The 14,753-nt window shown below is 40.3% G+C and overlaps 1 long non-coding RNA gene across 1 annotated transcript; it reads right to left on the bottom strand.

Annotated features, from left to right (window-relative positions):
* Window positions 1-1,263: 1,263 nt before the first annotated feature.
* Window positions 1,264-4,972, bottom strand: LOC120443636. Its single transcript, XR_005615553.1, has 4 exons — window positions 4,336-4,972; window positions 3,434-3,591; window positions 2,943-3,001; window positions 1,264-1,982 (listed from the first exon to the last, which is right to left on the bottom strand). It is a non-coding gene; the product is annotated as an uncharacterized LOC120443636 (long non-coding RNA).
* Window positions 4,973-14,753: the final 9,781 nt, after the last annotated feature.

The following is a 14,753-nucleotide window of genomic DNA, read 5'->3' as shown; positions in this document are numbered from 1 at the left end:
TTTACAACATAAACTGTGATCAAAGCTACTTATGTTCACAGCATGTAATAATACTGACAGTCCAGTGCATTGTGGTCTGTTGAGCTAGGGTTAGGGTTAGCAATTCAGACATATGTAATCAATCTCTTGCTGGATATAACAAACACCTAGGAATTCATATTATAATTTGGTTTTCATGAAATATTCATATTCAGTATCAGTCATTTTATATTATAACCACGTATCCACCCAGGCTCATGGTGGGGCAGGGCTCTGTCCTGGGATGCTTGAGTACAAGGTAATGTACACCCTGACCAGGTATCCAGTCTGTCAGAATTGTTTTCAATATTTGGTTCTAAAATATGAGTGAAAACAAAAATCCAACTAGGATTCTTGCATATGATGAATGAAGTCTGACTGTATTGTCCAGCTGATCCATCAACCCCCTGGCAGGTGAACCTTATTCATGACATGGTAACAATGTAAAAAATTAAACAGCAACTGTCTAAATGTAAAGTGCATTCTAAACTCCTCTTCAATAAATTATATGCAAAGAGTCATTCAGGACTGTAAAACGTGAACTACAGAACCCAGAGTCTTCATCATTAAATCTCTGGTTGCTTCATTTTTCTATCCTAACTCAGATACTTTAAAGGTTTTAGTAAAGTTGCATTCTCATGGTGAGGCAAAGTGCTTTATGTGTGTGTGCGTGTGTGTCATGAACGGCTATAAAAGCCCTTTAATTAAAGAACAAAACGGGATTTGAGTTTGAGTTACGGCAGACTGTCGCTACTTTAAACGGAACGCAGCCTTCCTACGGCGGACAGCTAATAACAGGAATCGGACGCGGTCCACCCTAGTCCACAGCAACCACCATAGCAACCGCCTAGCATGTCTTTAAAACACATTCTTTATTCATAACTATCAAAAACGTGAAATGATTTGCAAAGTGTGAAAGTGTTACAGCTGCAGAGAGCTATGGCGGTATCTTTGGAAGCTGTTTACATAGCTAATAATATACGATGTAACCATGGAGACAGTCAGTCACTTGAGCTAGCGGTGCACGTTTACTACAGTGAATAAGGTGATTGTGTGCACAGCGTCCACACGCTGCAGAGGGTAAAGACATTACTTCAATATTGTTTTATATTTATATATATTTGCCTTCTGCTGACCATCACCTCAGGTTCACCATTACAGTTTCAGCATACAAATGTCTAAATATGAACACATTAAAAAAAAAAAAATCATGTCTCAGAAATAAGCACAGCTGTTCATGTTTGTCATTATAGTTTTATTTGTAAGAAAATTGTGAACTTCATATTGTGTATCAAGTCAAAGAACATTTGACAAGTCTGAGTCATTCCTTTGCCCTATGAGAGCTGGAATAAATATATATCCTGACAGGTACAGTTGAGCAAACTTCAGTGAAATGTTGAAACAGTAGAGACAGGTAGAAATGGGATCGGACTAATCTTTGCTTAGTCAGATACCTCCTGTGTTCAGTCCATCATATTAAAAAACAAACATTAGCACGATCCGTGTGATTTTGCATCCATTTCCAAATCGTAGTCAAGCAGCCCAGTCTCATACATAGGTAACAGAAATGTCTCTAATGTAGATGTGCACAGTGTAGTGTAAGCATTAAAAGATCATAAAGGAAACACTAACATTTATGTGAAACTAATTGTAATAAAAAATGAGCAGGTGCTTTACAGATTTATAAGAAAGAATCTGAAAACAACACTTTTTTGGTCTAAGTGGTCAAAGTATAAAACAGAACTGATGTTCAAGAACAAACCGTAGCTGCACTGATATTACACATCTCCATTGTTGTGGTGAACAGACACCTTGCTTATAAAACCACATGCAGTGTGTGACCATGACTGTCCACTGAGACCATGAACGCCACTTCGCTGAAGCATTCTTCTTCTTCTTCTTCTTCTTTTTCTTCTTCTTGCCATCAAAATGGAAGCAGAAAGAGCACGAGCTGCTTTGATCTACTGAAAGGAAAAAGCAGAACATCTGAGCTGAAACCATTAAGATAGAAACAATCGTTCAATGCAGTGTCTCACGTAGCTTAGCCTGCTGCAACTGTTGATACAAGCTCAGTACAGTTAACACAGTGTCGGGGAACTCCAGTGTGGGAACTAGTGGCTTTAGGTTTGTAGTCATTTAACTTTCATCCATTCATTCATTTAATTCAGGAGGAAGAAATGTCAGGTGGGTGCAGGCTGGTTACATGCATTTGGTCCCATGCTGTCTTTAACTAAATGACTTGGTTCACTTTATGGCTGGGCTGTATATGGGGTTATATCATGTTATTTGGGCAGGAGTACCCGTCCCCTGTTAGGCTTAGAAAGTTTCTCCATAAGCAGAGCTTCTAACTCTTATAGCTTTTAGCACATCTGTAGCTGTGCAGGCTGACAGGTTTTTAGTGGCTCTTTTTACCCCACACTGGTTGTGAGTGTGTAAATAGCCCCACTAGTTCTTTTGGGTTGCAGTTAACTTGGGAGGAAGGGGTGGGTCTGCCATGACTAGATGACTAAAAATGATCTGGGATACATAAATTTCATAATGCATGCATATATCTCTATCAATTAAACCTGGCCTGAGTGCTGCCATTTTTTATATTCAGTTATTTCTCTTAGAAATGTTGGATCTAAATAATGAATGTTTTACAGTTAAAGTGAAACACTGGTCAGTGTAAATGGCTCATTGGGACATAGAAACCTTTAAATTAAATACCATCACCTGATATCGAGTGTCAAACAATATCAAAGCTGTAAAAGCTGTTTACAGTCAGAATGTATAAAAACTATGATTGTAAATAAATTCAAACAAGTGAGCTTTTCTCTTTGTGCTGAATATCAACACTGTGATTTCTTAGACTGTAAGCTTTACATCAGCACAGTTGTAGAAGCCGTCACTCCAAATGTCTTTTGATAACAAGAAAAAAATACCTTTTCAGTACACGGCCTGAAGTTCTTCTCCAAACATCTTCTGCCATCGGCTTTGTCTGCTGGTTTGAAGACAATAAACCACAAAAAAGATGATTTAGTCACTTTGTCTGCAACATGCAGCTCGAATGTGTCGTGCAACGATGTTGAATAGCCGTCGTTATCCCTCTGCTGTGTCAGTAGGATTGTACTGTACAGCATCTCATTCATATGTGAGGAATGCTAATGTAACACGATAACAGACATCTGGTCTTACATCATTAAAATATAAAGGGCAGGAGATATTTAGATATTTTTATATTTATATTATATTTTATAGCTGACAGATATTACTAAATAGATAGAATTTACTAAATGGTTGAAAACATGAAAAATATGTCCATAATCACAAATGACCATGAGAGCCAGTAGAATTAATTCAACTAGACACTCAAAAGACGTCCTTAAATGTCCTTTAAGTGGCAGAACAAATGAACAAACAGTTAATCGCTTACTTGAGATGAAATCTGCTCAGCTACTTTAAAAACAGCTTCTAACTGATTCCTCCTTTAACAGGATGACCTCTCAGGGGTAAGGCCATCATGCAGTCCAGCAACCTTTATGGTCCTGCTTTGATTCACCAGGAACTATTAGGGAAACCTTTCAGCGCCTCCTGTGAAAGACACAGGCATAAACACAAACATTTATTAACATGTTCCACAGTCTTCCAGTTTGATTTTCTCATCCTGTGGACAACAACGTACAGAGATGCAGGTTTATGTTAACTTTTGTAAGGTTTCTTTACTGAACATATCCAGCTGCAGCTCCACTGTGATCCTGAACTGGATAAGCACTTAAGAAAATGTGTCAATAAATGCACATACATCATACATACTTACTATATTTATCCAAACAGACGGGACCACTAATGCTTCACTGAGTTAGAGACTTTAACAGTCTCTTCTATGTAAGAATGTCTCGTGACAGACCTGCAAATTTGACAACAAAGGTTTTTCAGACTACATGTGGCTGTCCTCTATGTCAGCTCACACATTTACATTCATGTCACACTTATTTCTGCTTTCCCATTTTTACCATTAATGCTTACATTTTGATTGGATACCTTGAGTTTGTAAATGATGAGATTACATAATTGGAATACAATGTATCCAATTCAAGGTCACGGGAGGATGAAACCTATCCCAGCTGATACAGGACAAAGACAGGACAGGCTGCCAGTTTATCGCAGGGCTAACACAATACGTGTGACAGAAAATCCACTTAAATGTTTGATATTTCTAATAATAATCATAATTATGATTATTATTTAAAATATTATTTAAAGGTTTCTTTATAAATACATTTAGAATTTTTTATAACCCCTAGAATATAAACCTGAGCTGTTTCAGATTCTGACCTCTGACCTCAGTGACCAGGCTGTGTCCTCACTGCAGCTCCCTCTTGGAAGTACGTCTGCTTCTTTTCTTCCCCCAATGTTGACCGCCTGCCCTTAATATCACGTACTATACCTGAGGAACAAAAAAGGACAAACACTTGCCTTCATTTAAGAAGTACATTCATAACGAGATATGAAAAACATATCATTATGGAAACACACTAATTCACCCTTTGGGAGGAATCAGTTCCTGTGAAACATTTCTGTAAATGAACATCATGGAGAATGAAATGAGTTCTTCAGGTGACTCAGCAGTCACACACTGACAAATGAAACTTCTGTGGAAGAAGAATGTGGATTTTTTTTTTTACTTTCCAATCCAGTTAAACTATTAAAGATTAAGCAACAGTGCTCATATTTGCTCTTCTGAAATCTGTGTTAAGCAACAACAAACATAAATTAGTAACAAAAATACAGCTGAGTAGAAGCTTTACACACCACGAGCAGCCATAATGCTAAATTTTAATCTTCAAATGTTTCTGAGCCGTCTTCAACTTGCTTTTAACACAGAAAAGTCCCACAGTCAATGCAGCCTGACTCAATCCTAGATGTTCAGCACACACAAAGACACAGAGGTACTGTTTAAAGTTTAGTGTTAACCTGAGTCACTGATCATTTACAGTATTACAGAGTCTGGCAGTCTTTGCATGATGTCCACGTCACTGTAAGTTTCTAGCTGACTCTCAGGTGTGCCAGGTGTGCCAGCAGGAAATAGTAATAATAAACTGCATCCTGAGGTTTGTCATGCAGGATTAAACAGTAATAGCTTTACTACAATATAAGCTAACGTTTACACCGTAACTTTAAGCTAGCACCATAAAGACGGTAAAACATGTAATAATATCTACAAATGCATCTTAAAGCTGTTATATTAGCACTCGGTGTATTACTAACATAACCACATTAACATTATTGACACTCGCTGACTTTTAATAGTCATTCTATAAATGCTGTCCGTTTAAATGGTCTTACCTGTAACACTGCTGTATCCACCGGATTCCAGCCAGAGTGGATTCTGGAGTCTTCCCACGCTCCTGTTACTGATCCTCCATCTGGATGGATGATAACAACCTTCTGAACAATCTAGCAGGTGGAGATGGCCCATATCTATGGGACTGATTTCTGCTAATAACGCCCATTGTATGGACTGATAACAGCCGAAGCGGGTGAATAAAGTCACCGTGTCGCCAACTGTGCCATTACCCAGCATACACCTCTCCCTCCATAAATGCAATAAACCATACAAAAGTAATAGCCTATAATTAATTTAGCTGCTGTATCTGCTGTTTCTCAGGTAGTTGTTTACATTATATAATATATTGTGTTCAGTACACGTCACTACAATGTGATTTCGGAAATGTATAAATATACGGACAACAGGCTCTTCCGGCAATCTCTTGTCGTCAATAAACAACATTTAGGGAGCTCTATAGTATTCAATAGGAGGACCCTGCACGTCAATTCTCGACGCGAGGGGGGTACCCTGCGCGTCGATAAGTGAAGCAGAGGGAGCCTGACCATGCGTCACACATTTGACGAGTTGGGAGTGAGAACGTGTTGGTTGAGCAGCTGCTGTGAGACCCGGTGGCAGAGGTTCGAGTCCTACCTGTGACAGTTGCTACACATCTTCCCTGCTTGCATGCACTCTCCTTTCTTGACACTCTTCAGTGTACCCTTACACATAAAGCCATCTCCATCAAGCGCGTCTACACCTCTTATTTAGCAGATAATTCTGCTTTTTCAGTTGTTTTCAGCAACTGCTGGTCAAGTGTCTGTCTTTCAGCCGTCCGCCCCCTTTCCAGGTGGCGCAATTAGTAATGACACGGCTCTGCAGCTCAAAGGTCGTGGGTTCAATCCCACCTTGTTCAACATTTTTTTTTTCACTGCAAATTTATACACTATCACAGACCTGTAATTTATATTGCTAATTTTTTTCACTACAAATGAGTAGTGCAAAAACATACTATGTCTGCAACATCACAGTATATCTGTTATGTTATAGTATTCAATTCAATTCAATTCAATTTTATTTATATAGCGCCAAATCACAACAAAAGTCGCCTCAAGGCGCTTTATATTGTACAGTAGATAGCACAATAATAAATACAGAGAAAAACCCAACAATCATATGACCCCTATGAGCAAGCACTTTGGCGACAGTGGGAAGGGAAAACTCCCTTTTAACAGGAAGAAACCTCCGGCAGAACCAGGCTCAGGGAGGCGGCCATCTGCTGCGACCGGTTGGGGTGAAAGAAGGAAAACAGGATGAAAGACATGCTGTGGAAGAGAGACAGAGATTAATAACAGATATGATTCGATGCAGAGAGGTCTATTAACACATAGTGAGTGAGAAAGGTGACTGGAAGGGAAAAACTCAATGCATCATGGGAATCCCGGCAGCCTACGTCTATTGCAGCATAACTAAGGGAGGATTCAGGGTCACCTGGTCCAGCCCTAACTATATGCTTTAGCAAAAAGGAAAGTTTTAAGCCTAATCTTGAAAGTAGAGATAGTGTCTGTCTCCCGAATCCAAACTGGAAGTTGGTTCCACAGAAGAGGGGCCTGAAAACTGAAGGCTCTGCCTCCCATTCTACTTTTAAATACTCTAGGAACAACAAGTAGGCCTGCAGTGCAAGAGCGAAGTGCTCTAATAGGGTGATATGGTACTACAAGGTCATTAAGATAAGATGGGGCCTGATTATATTACTACTAAGTATTACTACTAAGTCACAGTATTTCTGCCAATTCTAGGAGGCTGACTGTTACTAAGTGCATCAGTGTACATAGGTCATCTGTTGTGTTGGAGTGCCCTCTTGTGGCGCCTTTTGGGTAGTGCCTTAGTAAACGTGAACACTGCAAAGAAGTGGTATCAGACTGGTCTGTAGTGGAGGAATTTGTTGCCAGTTTCTTTCATCTTTAATCCATATTCATGTTGTAATGTAGTAGTACCACAATATGGCAGAAACACTATGTTTTGGCACAAATACTTTGATTTGGTATACTTTAGCTTCTTCACCCCTTTTCAGCAAAATTTTCATTTTTTCACCCTTTTCAGCACAAATTCCAGCTTTTTGGCTGTTTTCAGAAAAAAAACTCTTTTCAGCAGAAACTCTGCTGATTCATCTCTTTTCAGCACAAGTTTCTGCCTCTTTGCCTCTTTTCTGCAGAAATTCTGCTGATTCACCTCTTTTCTGCAAAATTTTCAGCCTTTTCACCTCTTATCAGCACAATTCTCAGCAGCTTCTGCTCATTTCAGCAGAATTGTCCGTCTCTCCACCTCTTCTTTGAAAGAATGACTTTGGCTCAGGGAAATGAATAGCCACCTAGAGACCAGGAGGGCCAGGTTCGAATCCTGTTCAGGGTGGCATTTTTTTTTTTCACCACCATACAACTTTTTGCAACTTTTCATCGTTTTCAGCTTTTCAGCAGACAGCTTCAGCGTTAAGGCATCCACACAGCATTTTCGCAGGAAATGCAAATTTTTCTAGTTATTCTTCATCTGCAAGTTGCTTCCGTACGTTTTTCGGCGCTTAACTACTCCCTCAGTTTTTGTGCTATTTTCACCGTTCAAATCTTAAAAAATTCTGCTCTTTCCAGCTATGACTTTTGGTGCTCATAACTGCTATACTTTTCGAGATATTGAATTTATTTTTTGCAATATCTTTTGCCCATTTCTGCCATATTATCAGTGGCCTCACTGATTTTCCTTGCCGGGTTGACCTGTGTTTTAGCTCAGTGAGATGAGCATCCATTCTCAGACTGGGAGGCCTGGGTTCAAACCCGCTTATGGCAACATTTCTTTCAGTTAACAGTTAAACTTTTCTAACTCAATTTCAGCTTTTTCACCCCTTTTCAGCAAAATTTTCAGTTTTTTCACCACTTTTCAGCACAAATCCCAGCTTTTTCAGCTATTTTCAGCAAAAACATCTTTTCAGCAGAATTCTGAAAAGAGTTCTGCAGAACTCTTTTCAGCAGAAATTCTGCTGATTCACTTCTTCTGCAAAATTTTCAGCCTTTTCACCTCTTATTAGCACAAATCTCAGATGTTTTCAGGAAAAACTCTTTTGAGCAGAAATTCTGCTGATTCATCTCTTTTCAGCACAACTTTCTGCTTCTTTACCTCTTTTCAGCAGAAATTCTGCTGATTCACTTCTTTTCTGCAAAATTTTCAGCCTTTTCAGCTCTTATCAGCACAATTCTCAGCAGCTTCTGCTCATTTCAGCAGAATTGTCAGTCTGTCCACCTCTTCTTTCTGAGAATGAGTTTGGCTCAGTGAGAAGAGTTACCTCCTTGAACCCACGAGGGCCAGGTTCGAATCCTGCTCAGGACGACAGTTTTTTTTCACCACCATACAACTATTTGCAAGTTTTCATCTTTTTCAGCTTTTCAGCAGACAGCTTCAGCGTTAAGGCATCCACACAGCATTTTCGCAGGAAATGCAAATTTTTCTAGTTCTTTATTATTCTGCAAGTTGCTTCCGTACGTTTTTCGGCACTTAACTACTCCCTCAGTTTTCAGCCGATTTTCTCAGTTCAAACTCTAAACTGTTCTGCTCTTTCTGCTCTTTCCAGCTATGACTTTTGGTGTTTATTACTATTATACTTTTTAAAATATTACACTTTTTTCCTTTAATTTGTCCCATTGAAATGAATGGAAAACTTCCACAATTCTGCTAAAACTTGCTTGGTTTTGAAACTTAACTACTTCCTCATACTTTCACCTAGAAACTCCATTCAGACTTTAAAACGTTCTCAAAGTATTGGGCTATTCCTGTCTGATTCAGCTTTTTCAGACCTTCTACCGTTTTAATCTTATCTCTCTTTAAGTTTTCAGTTGCAAAATTGTGATTTTTCAGAGAATACATGCGTTGCTATGGTTGCTATGCAATTAACTCAAAGTGTACGCTGGTCTGTTCTGAATTTTCTCTTCATGTCCGAACAACTTCTTGCTACTCGCTCAATTTCCACTCAACCCCCACAAATTATACATCAAAACGTAGGTATTTTTGCTGGCTTTCAGAAAATGTCACTATCTTTATTGTGAGGTTTACCGTTTTTTCGCAATTTGCCTCGGAGTGACACAAGGTCTGACAACTCCCCATTCAAAGTCTATGGGGAGGTTTTGAAATTCAGAGCTGAAATTCTGTAACGGGAGGCATTTTCAAATCGCCATATCTCTTTAACAAAGCAAAGTTAGGACATGAGGCTTGTGCCAATATATCTTCAGACACTGCTGACACTCACAGTGGAAGCAGTTTTTACAATTATCTTACCGTTGAGCAATGAATTACGTTTGTTTGAGGGGTGGAAATCTGTCCTTCTCTCAGTCTTCAAACTCTGGAAATGAAGCCGTTTCTTCTCTCGTCATATCTCCGCGACGGAGGTACAAAGAGCTATGAAAATCGCAGTCAAAATACACCAAAGTCCGCTGATTCACCCAGTACAAGAATTATGCTGGTAGCCCTCCTAGTTTTTGAGTTACACGACGTTTTGTAACTCCAAAAAACGGCGTTTTTCGCCTCTCACCGCGATCTAATTCTGACTCCTCAAGTCTCTGTGTTTTAGACACCCGCCCCCTTTCTGACCAGACCTCATTTGGCTCAGAGGGTTGAGCAGCTGCTGTGAGTCCCAGTGGCAGAGGTTCGAGTCCTACCTGTGACATTTGTTACACATCTTCCCCGCTTGAATGCACTCTCCTTTCTTGACACTCTTCAGTGTACCCTTACACATAAAGCCATCTCCATCAAGCGCGTCTACACCTCTTTTTTAGCAGATAATTCTGCTTTTTCAGTTGTTTTCAGCAACTGCTGGTCAAGTCTCTGTCTTTCAGCCACCCATCCCCTTTTCAGGTGGCGCAATCAGTAATGACACGGCTCTGCAGCTCAAAGGTCGTGGGTTCAATCCCACCTTGTTCAACATTTTCTTTTCCACTACAAATTTATACACTATCACAGACCTGTAATTTATATGATTTTAGCAGCTTTTCTAATATGGACCTAAGATTCTTGTTAACATGGCAGAAATACATACAAGTACACAGCCTGATGAAGCAGACAGAGGCAGTACCTCTGATTGGTGAATTTGAGCAGAACCAGGTTGTTCTGCCTCTTTTCAGCAGAAATTCTGCTCATTCACCTCTTTTCAGCGCAACGTTCTGCTTCTTTGCCTCTTTTCTGCAGAAATTCTGCTGATTCACCTCTTTTCTGCAAAATTTTCAGCCTTTTCAGCTCTTATCAGCACAATTCTCAGCAGCTTCTGCTCATTTCAGCAGAATTGTCGGTCTCTCCACCTCTTCTTTTTGAGAATGAGTTTGGGTCAGTGAGATGAGTAGCTACCTTGAGGCCAGGAGGACCAGGTTCGAATCTTTTGGTGCTCATAACTTCTAAACTTTTTGAGATATTGAATTTTTTTTGCAATATTTTTGCCCATTGAAATGAATGTAACACATTAGCAATGTGGTCACTTATTTATGCTCGCCGGGCTGAGCTGTGTTTTAGCTCAGGGAGATGAGCAGCCGTTCTCAGACTGGGAGGCCCGGGTTCAAATCCCGCTTATGGCAACAATTTTTTCAGTTCACAGTTAAACTTTTTTAACTGTTTTCAACACAAATTTGACCTTCTTCACCCCCTTTCAGCAGAATTTTCACTTTTTTCACCCCTTTTCAGCACAAATCTCAGCTTTTTCAGCTGTTTTCAGAAAAAAGCTCTTTTGAGCAGAAATTCTGCTGATTCATCTCTTTTCAGCCCAACTTTCTGCTTCTTTGCCTCTTTTCAGCAGAAGATCTGCTGATTCACCTATTTTCTGCAGAATTTTCAGCATTTTCACCTCTTATCAGCAAAATTCTCAGTAGCTTCTGCTCATTTCAGTAGAATTGTCAGTCTCTCCACGTCTTCTTTGTGAGAATAAGTTTGGCTCAGTGAGATGAGTAGCCCGCTTGAGACCAGGAGGGCCAGGTTCGAATCCTAGCCAGGGCAGTGGATTTTTTTTTTTTTTTCACCACTTTTCAGCAAAAAAAAATTCTCCATCTTTACCCCTTTCCGTAGAATTTTTTGCTTTTCACCACTTTTTAGCAAAAAATTTCTGCTTCTTCACCTGTTTTCAGCAGAATTTTCAGTTTCTTCACCGCCATACAATTTTTTGCAACTTTTCAGCTTTTTTCAGCAGACATCTTCAGCGTTAATTCATCCACACAGCATTTTCGCAGGAAATGCAATTTTTTCTAGTTCTGATTATTATTCTCCAGTTTCCGCCTGAAATTTTGCAGCGAAACTCACCTCGCAGTTTTGAGACAAGCTTCATATATGTTACCTCATTTTGTGCGGCTGGATCTGGAATGGTGTGCTATGACTTTTGGTGTTCATGACTTTTATAGTTTTTTAAATATTCATATTTTAGTGAAAATTTTCCCGCGCTTCTCTGCCGCACAGTTTTGACACAATTGTTACATATGTTAGATCATTTTGTGCGGCTGGAGCTGGACTAGTATGGTATGACGTTTGGTGTTTATGACTTTTAAAGTTTTTTAAATATTTTGATTTTAGTGCAAATTTGGGCCAATTTCTAGGCTCCTGAGAAAGATTCTACTTTTGGCCCCATAGAAACAGACTTCATTTGTGGTGTGTTGGCTCTCTCTAGTGGTATACCGGGAGTAGTACAGCCAAAAAGGCGTATGCTTGGAGGGAAACTCCATATCCCACAATTCATAGCACGCCTCTACAGAGTAAACAATGGCGGCCACCACTTCGTTTTATATGTCTTTTATTAGTATTTCTAGGTCACAAAATAAACTTTTAAGATATTTTCAGGCGAGAATGTAGGTGTGTAAACTTCAAATATCTGCTCGTTTTATCAAGACATCCCATATTAACGACAGTTCTCCTACGTGTTGCTGATAGCCGGCTAGCTAGCTAGCGCCGCTAGCGACCCTTCGTGAAAAAGCACCCAGGTTTGGCTTATAGTGACGCAGCTGAAACTCGTTTCATCACCCGATCGCTCGCCAACAGTCTGTGTTTTAGCTGGACTTATTTTTCGTTTATATGGGCCGATGATGCTGGAAACCGAAGAAAGGAGCGTGAGGTGAACTGAATTTCAGGTAAGAAGTTATGAACTGCACTCTATTTGGGTCAGATATAAACCGAGTTTAGGTGTAGTTTATTTTCGTTGTGCTGACTCTTTACAATCGTACTGTGTGCTAGCTAGCACGACGGGAGTTTCTATACAGCTGTGTGCGCGCTAAGTTACTGACGCTGGACTTTGTTTTATTCATAAGGGTTAGTTCATAGAGTTGCCGTACAAACGGAATCGTCCCACATTCAGAGAAAATATTACGATTTTTTCTGTGGTTATGAAGCCTCCCCTGTCATTCTCTCGCCTGTTGCAACTTCAATCATGAAACTGATCAACGACCGGCTTTTCGCTCTTGTTTATCGCGCTAAATTACAACAGCACGTTTAAGCTTGATCAGCTGTTGTTAGAATTCATTTGATTTTAATTTCTAGTATCAGCTGATGTTTGCTGGAGCCACAGCTGTAAAAACGGCTGGTCCAAACCAGGAGATGTCCTTACTGAATCATCAGAGCTGAACTGGTGATGGAGAAACAGGTTTACCCTTTAGGTGACATGAATGAGTCGAAGGGAAGTTATGCACTGTTTCTGAGAGACAAATAAAGACCAAGCTCCTGTTCTGTGTAGCTGACAGCTGGTAACTGTGCAGGGGTGGATCTAGCAAAGCTTTTGCCAGGGGGCCAGATAGGGCATTAACAGAGAAAGGTGGACACAAGGATATACTTTTCTTTCTTACTCTCATATAAAATATTTAGCTTTTATTAAATAGTTATCTGAATCTTACAACCAAAGTTTGTATAATAATACACAAGACTGGCTGTAGACCATTGTTCATCATTCAGAACACTGTGTAAAAACAACAAAAAACAAAAAGTGAATGCGAAGGTGCATAAATATTTATTTTACGTGTTTGATGTGTGTGGCGGGGTGTGGTCTGCAGTGCCGCTGCAGGGGAGGTTGACCCACCTGAGCGGCATCTGCAATCATGCCTCTCGGGCGTAGTCTGTGGTCTCTCGGCTGTTTTTTGGGTGTGTGTCGGGCTGTGAGTTGAAAAGCTACAGCCAGCTGTGTGGGTACACCAACCATGTGTGAAAAGTGGTCCATAATGTAATGCTTCAAAGCGTGTTCGTGCAAACATTGTCGGGTCTGCCGTGGTACAATGGGACTTCTGCTCATGAACCTCTGTGCACAGCGTCTGCAAATCGGGGCTTTACGAAGTCACCTCATCTTTACCCAAAACTGTAAGCTGTCATCTGTGAGGCGCGAGCGGTGTTTGTTTTTATCATAGTTCATGGTGGAGAATGGCTGCTCTGCTGAGTTTTGCTGTCTGTAGCCGTATGAATGGCAAACTACACTGATTAGCAGCGGCATAGGCACACTTAAAATTTCTTCTGAAATTTTCGCTTTCTAGTTAGGGCCCGAGCACAAAAGTGCGAAGGCCCTATTGTATCTGCTCTGTTTATTATTAGGGCCCGAGCACTGAGAGTGCGAAGGCCCTATTGTATCTGCTCCGTTTATTATTATTATTATTATTATTATTATTACGGCAAATGAATCGGCCTTTTGAGGGCCTAAACATGCTCAAAAACTCATGAAATTTTGAACACGCGTCAGGTCTGGTGAAAATTTACGTATTTTAATGCCCTCAGAAATATCAAGGGAAATTGGCTCAGTAGCACCACCTAGAAAAATGAAAAACGCGAGCCCCCGGTGTGGGTATGACCTACATGTATGAAACTCGGAACACATATCTACCGTTAGGAGCCGCACAAAAAAGTCTGTTATGGCCATGTCCTAAACCCAACAGGAAGTCCGCCATTTGGACGTGAATATGACATTTTGGCTCTAATTTTGCCATTTCCATGACTCGAACTTTTTCGAACTCCTCCTTGGCATTTGGTCGTATATGCTTCATCTTTGGTCAGTGTCAACTACACACCTTGGCCATGTTAAATTGTGGAGCTTTTGAGTTTTCGTCATATGGTGAGGCCGTGTCGCCATGGCGAATTTTGATGACTCGCCATGAAAATATTATTGCCTCTCATTCTGTCATAGATGGTCCGACCTGAACCAAAGAGCACACATATGATAAGGCTCCACCCCTGAACATATTTCAACTGCCATATTTGACACCAGGGACAGCGCCACCTAGTGGGAACAGGAAAAGTCATGTTTTACACTTTGGGGTACAGTATTGTGATGGGTGACATCTGCAGCCTCAAATTTCTCCAGGAAAGCCTTAAGGAGTTGGTCTGGGGTTACAGTGAAAACTGTGACTTTTCGCAAAAGGGTGTGACCCCAGCAGCATGGCGAACT

Source organism: Oreochromis aureus, linkage group 14 (assembly GCF_013358895.1).
Source record: "Oreochromis aureus strain Israel breed Guangdong linkage group 14, ZZ_aureus, whole genome shotgun sequence".
Lineage (NCBI taxonomy): Eukaryota > Metazoa > Chordata > Actinopteri > Cichliformes > Cichlidae > Oreochromis > Oreochromis aureus.
This window is presented reverse-complemented; position numbering and strand designations above follow the sequence as displayed.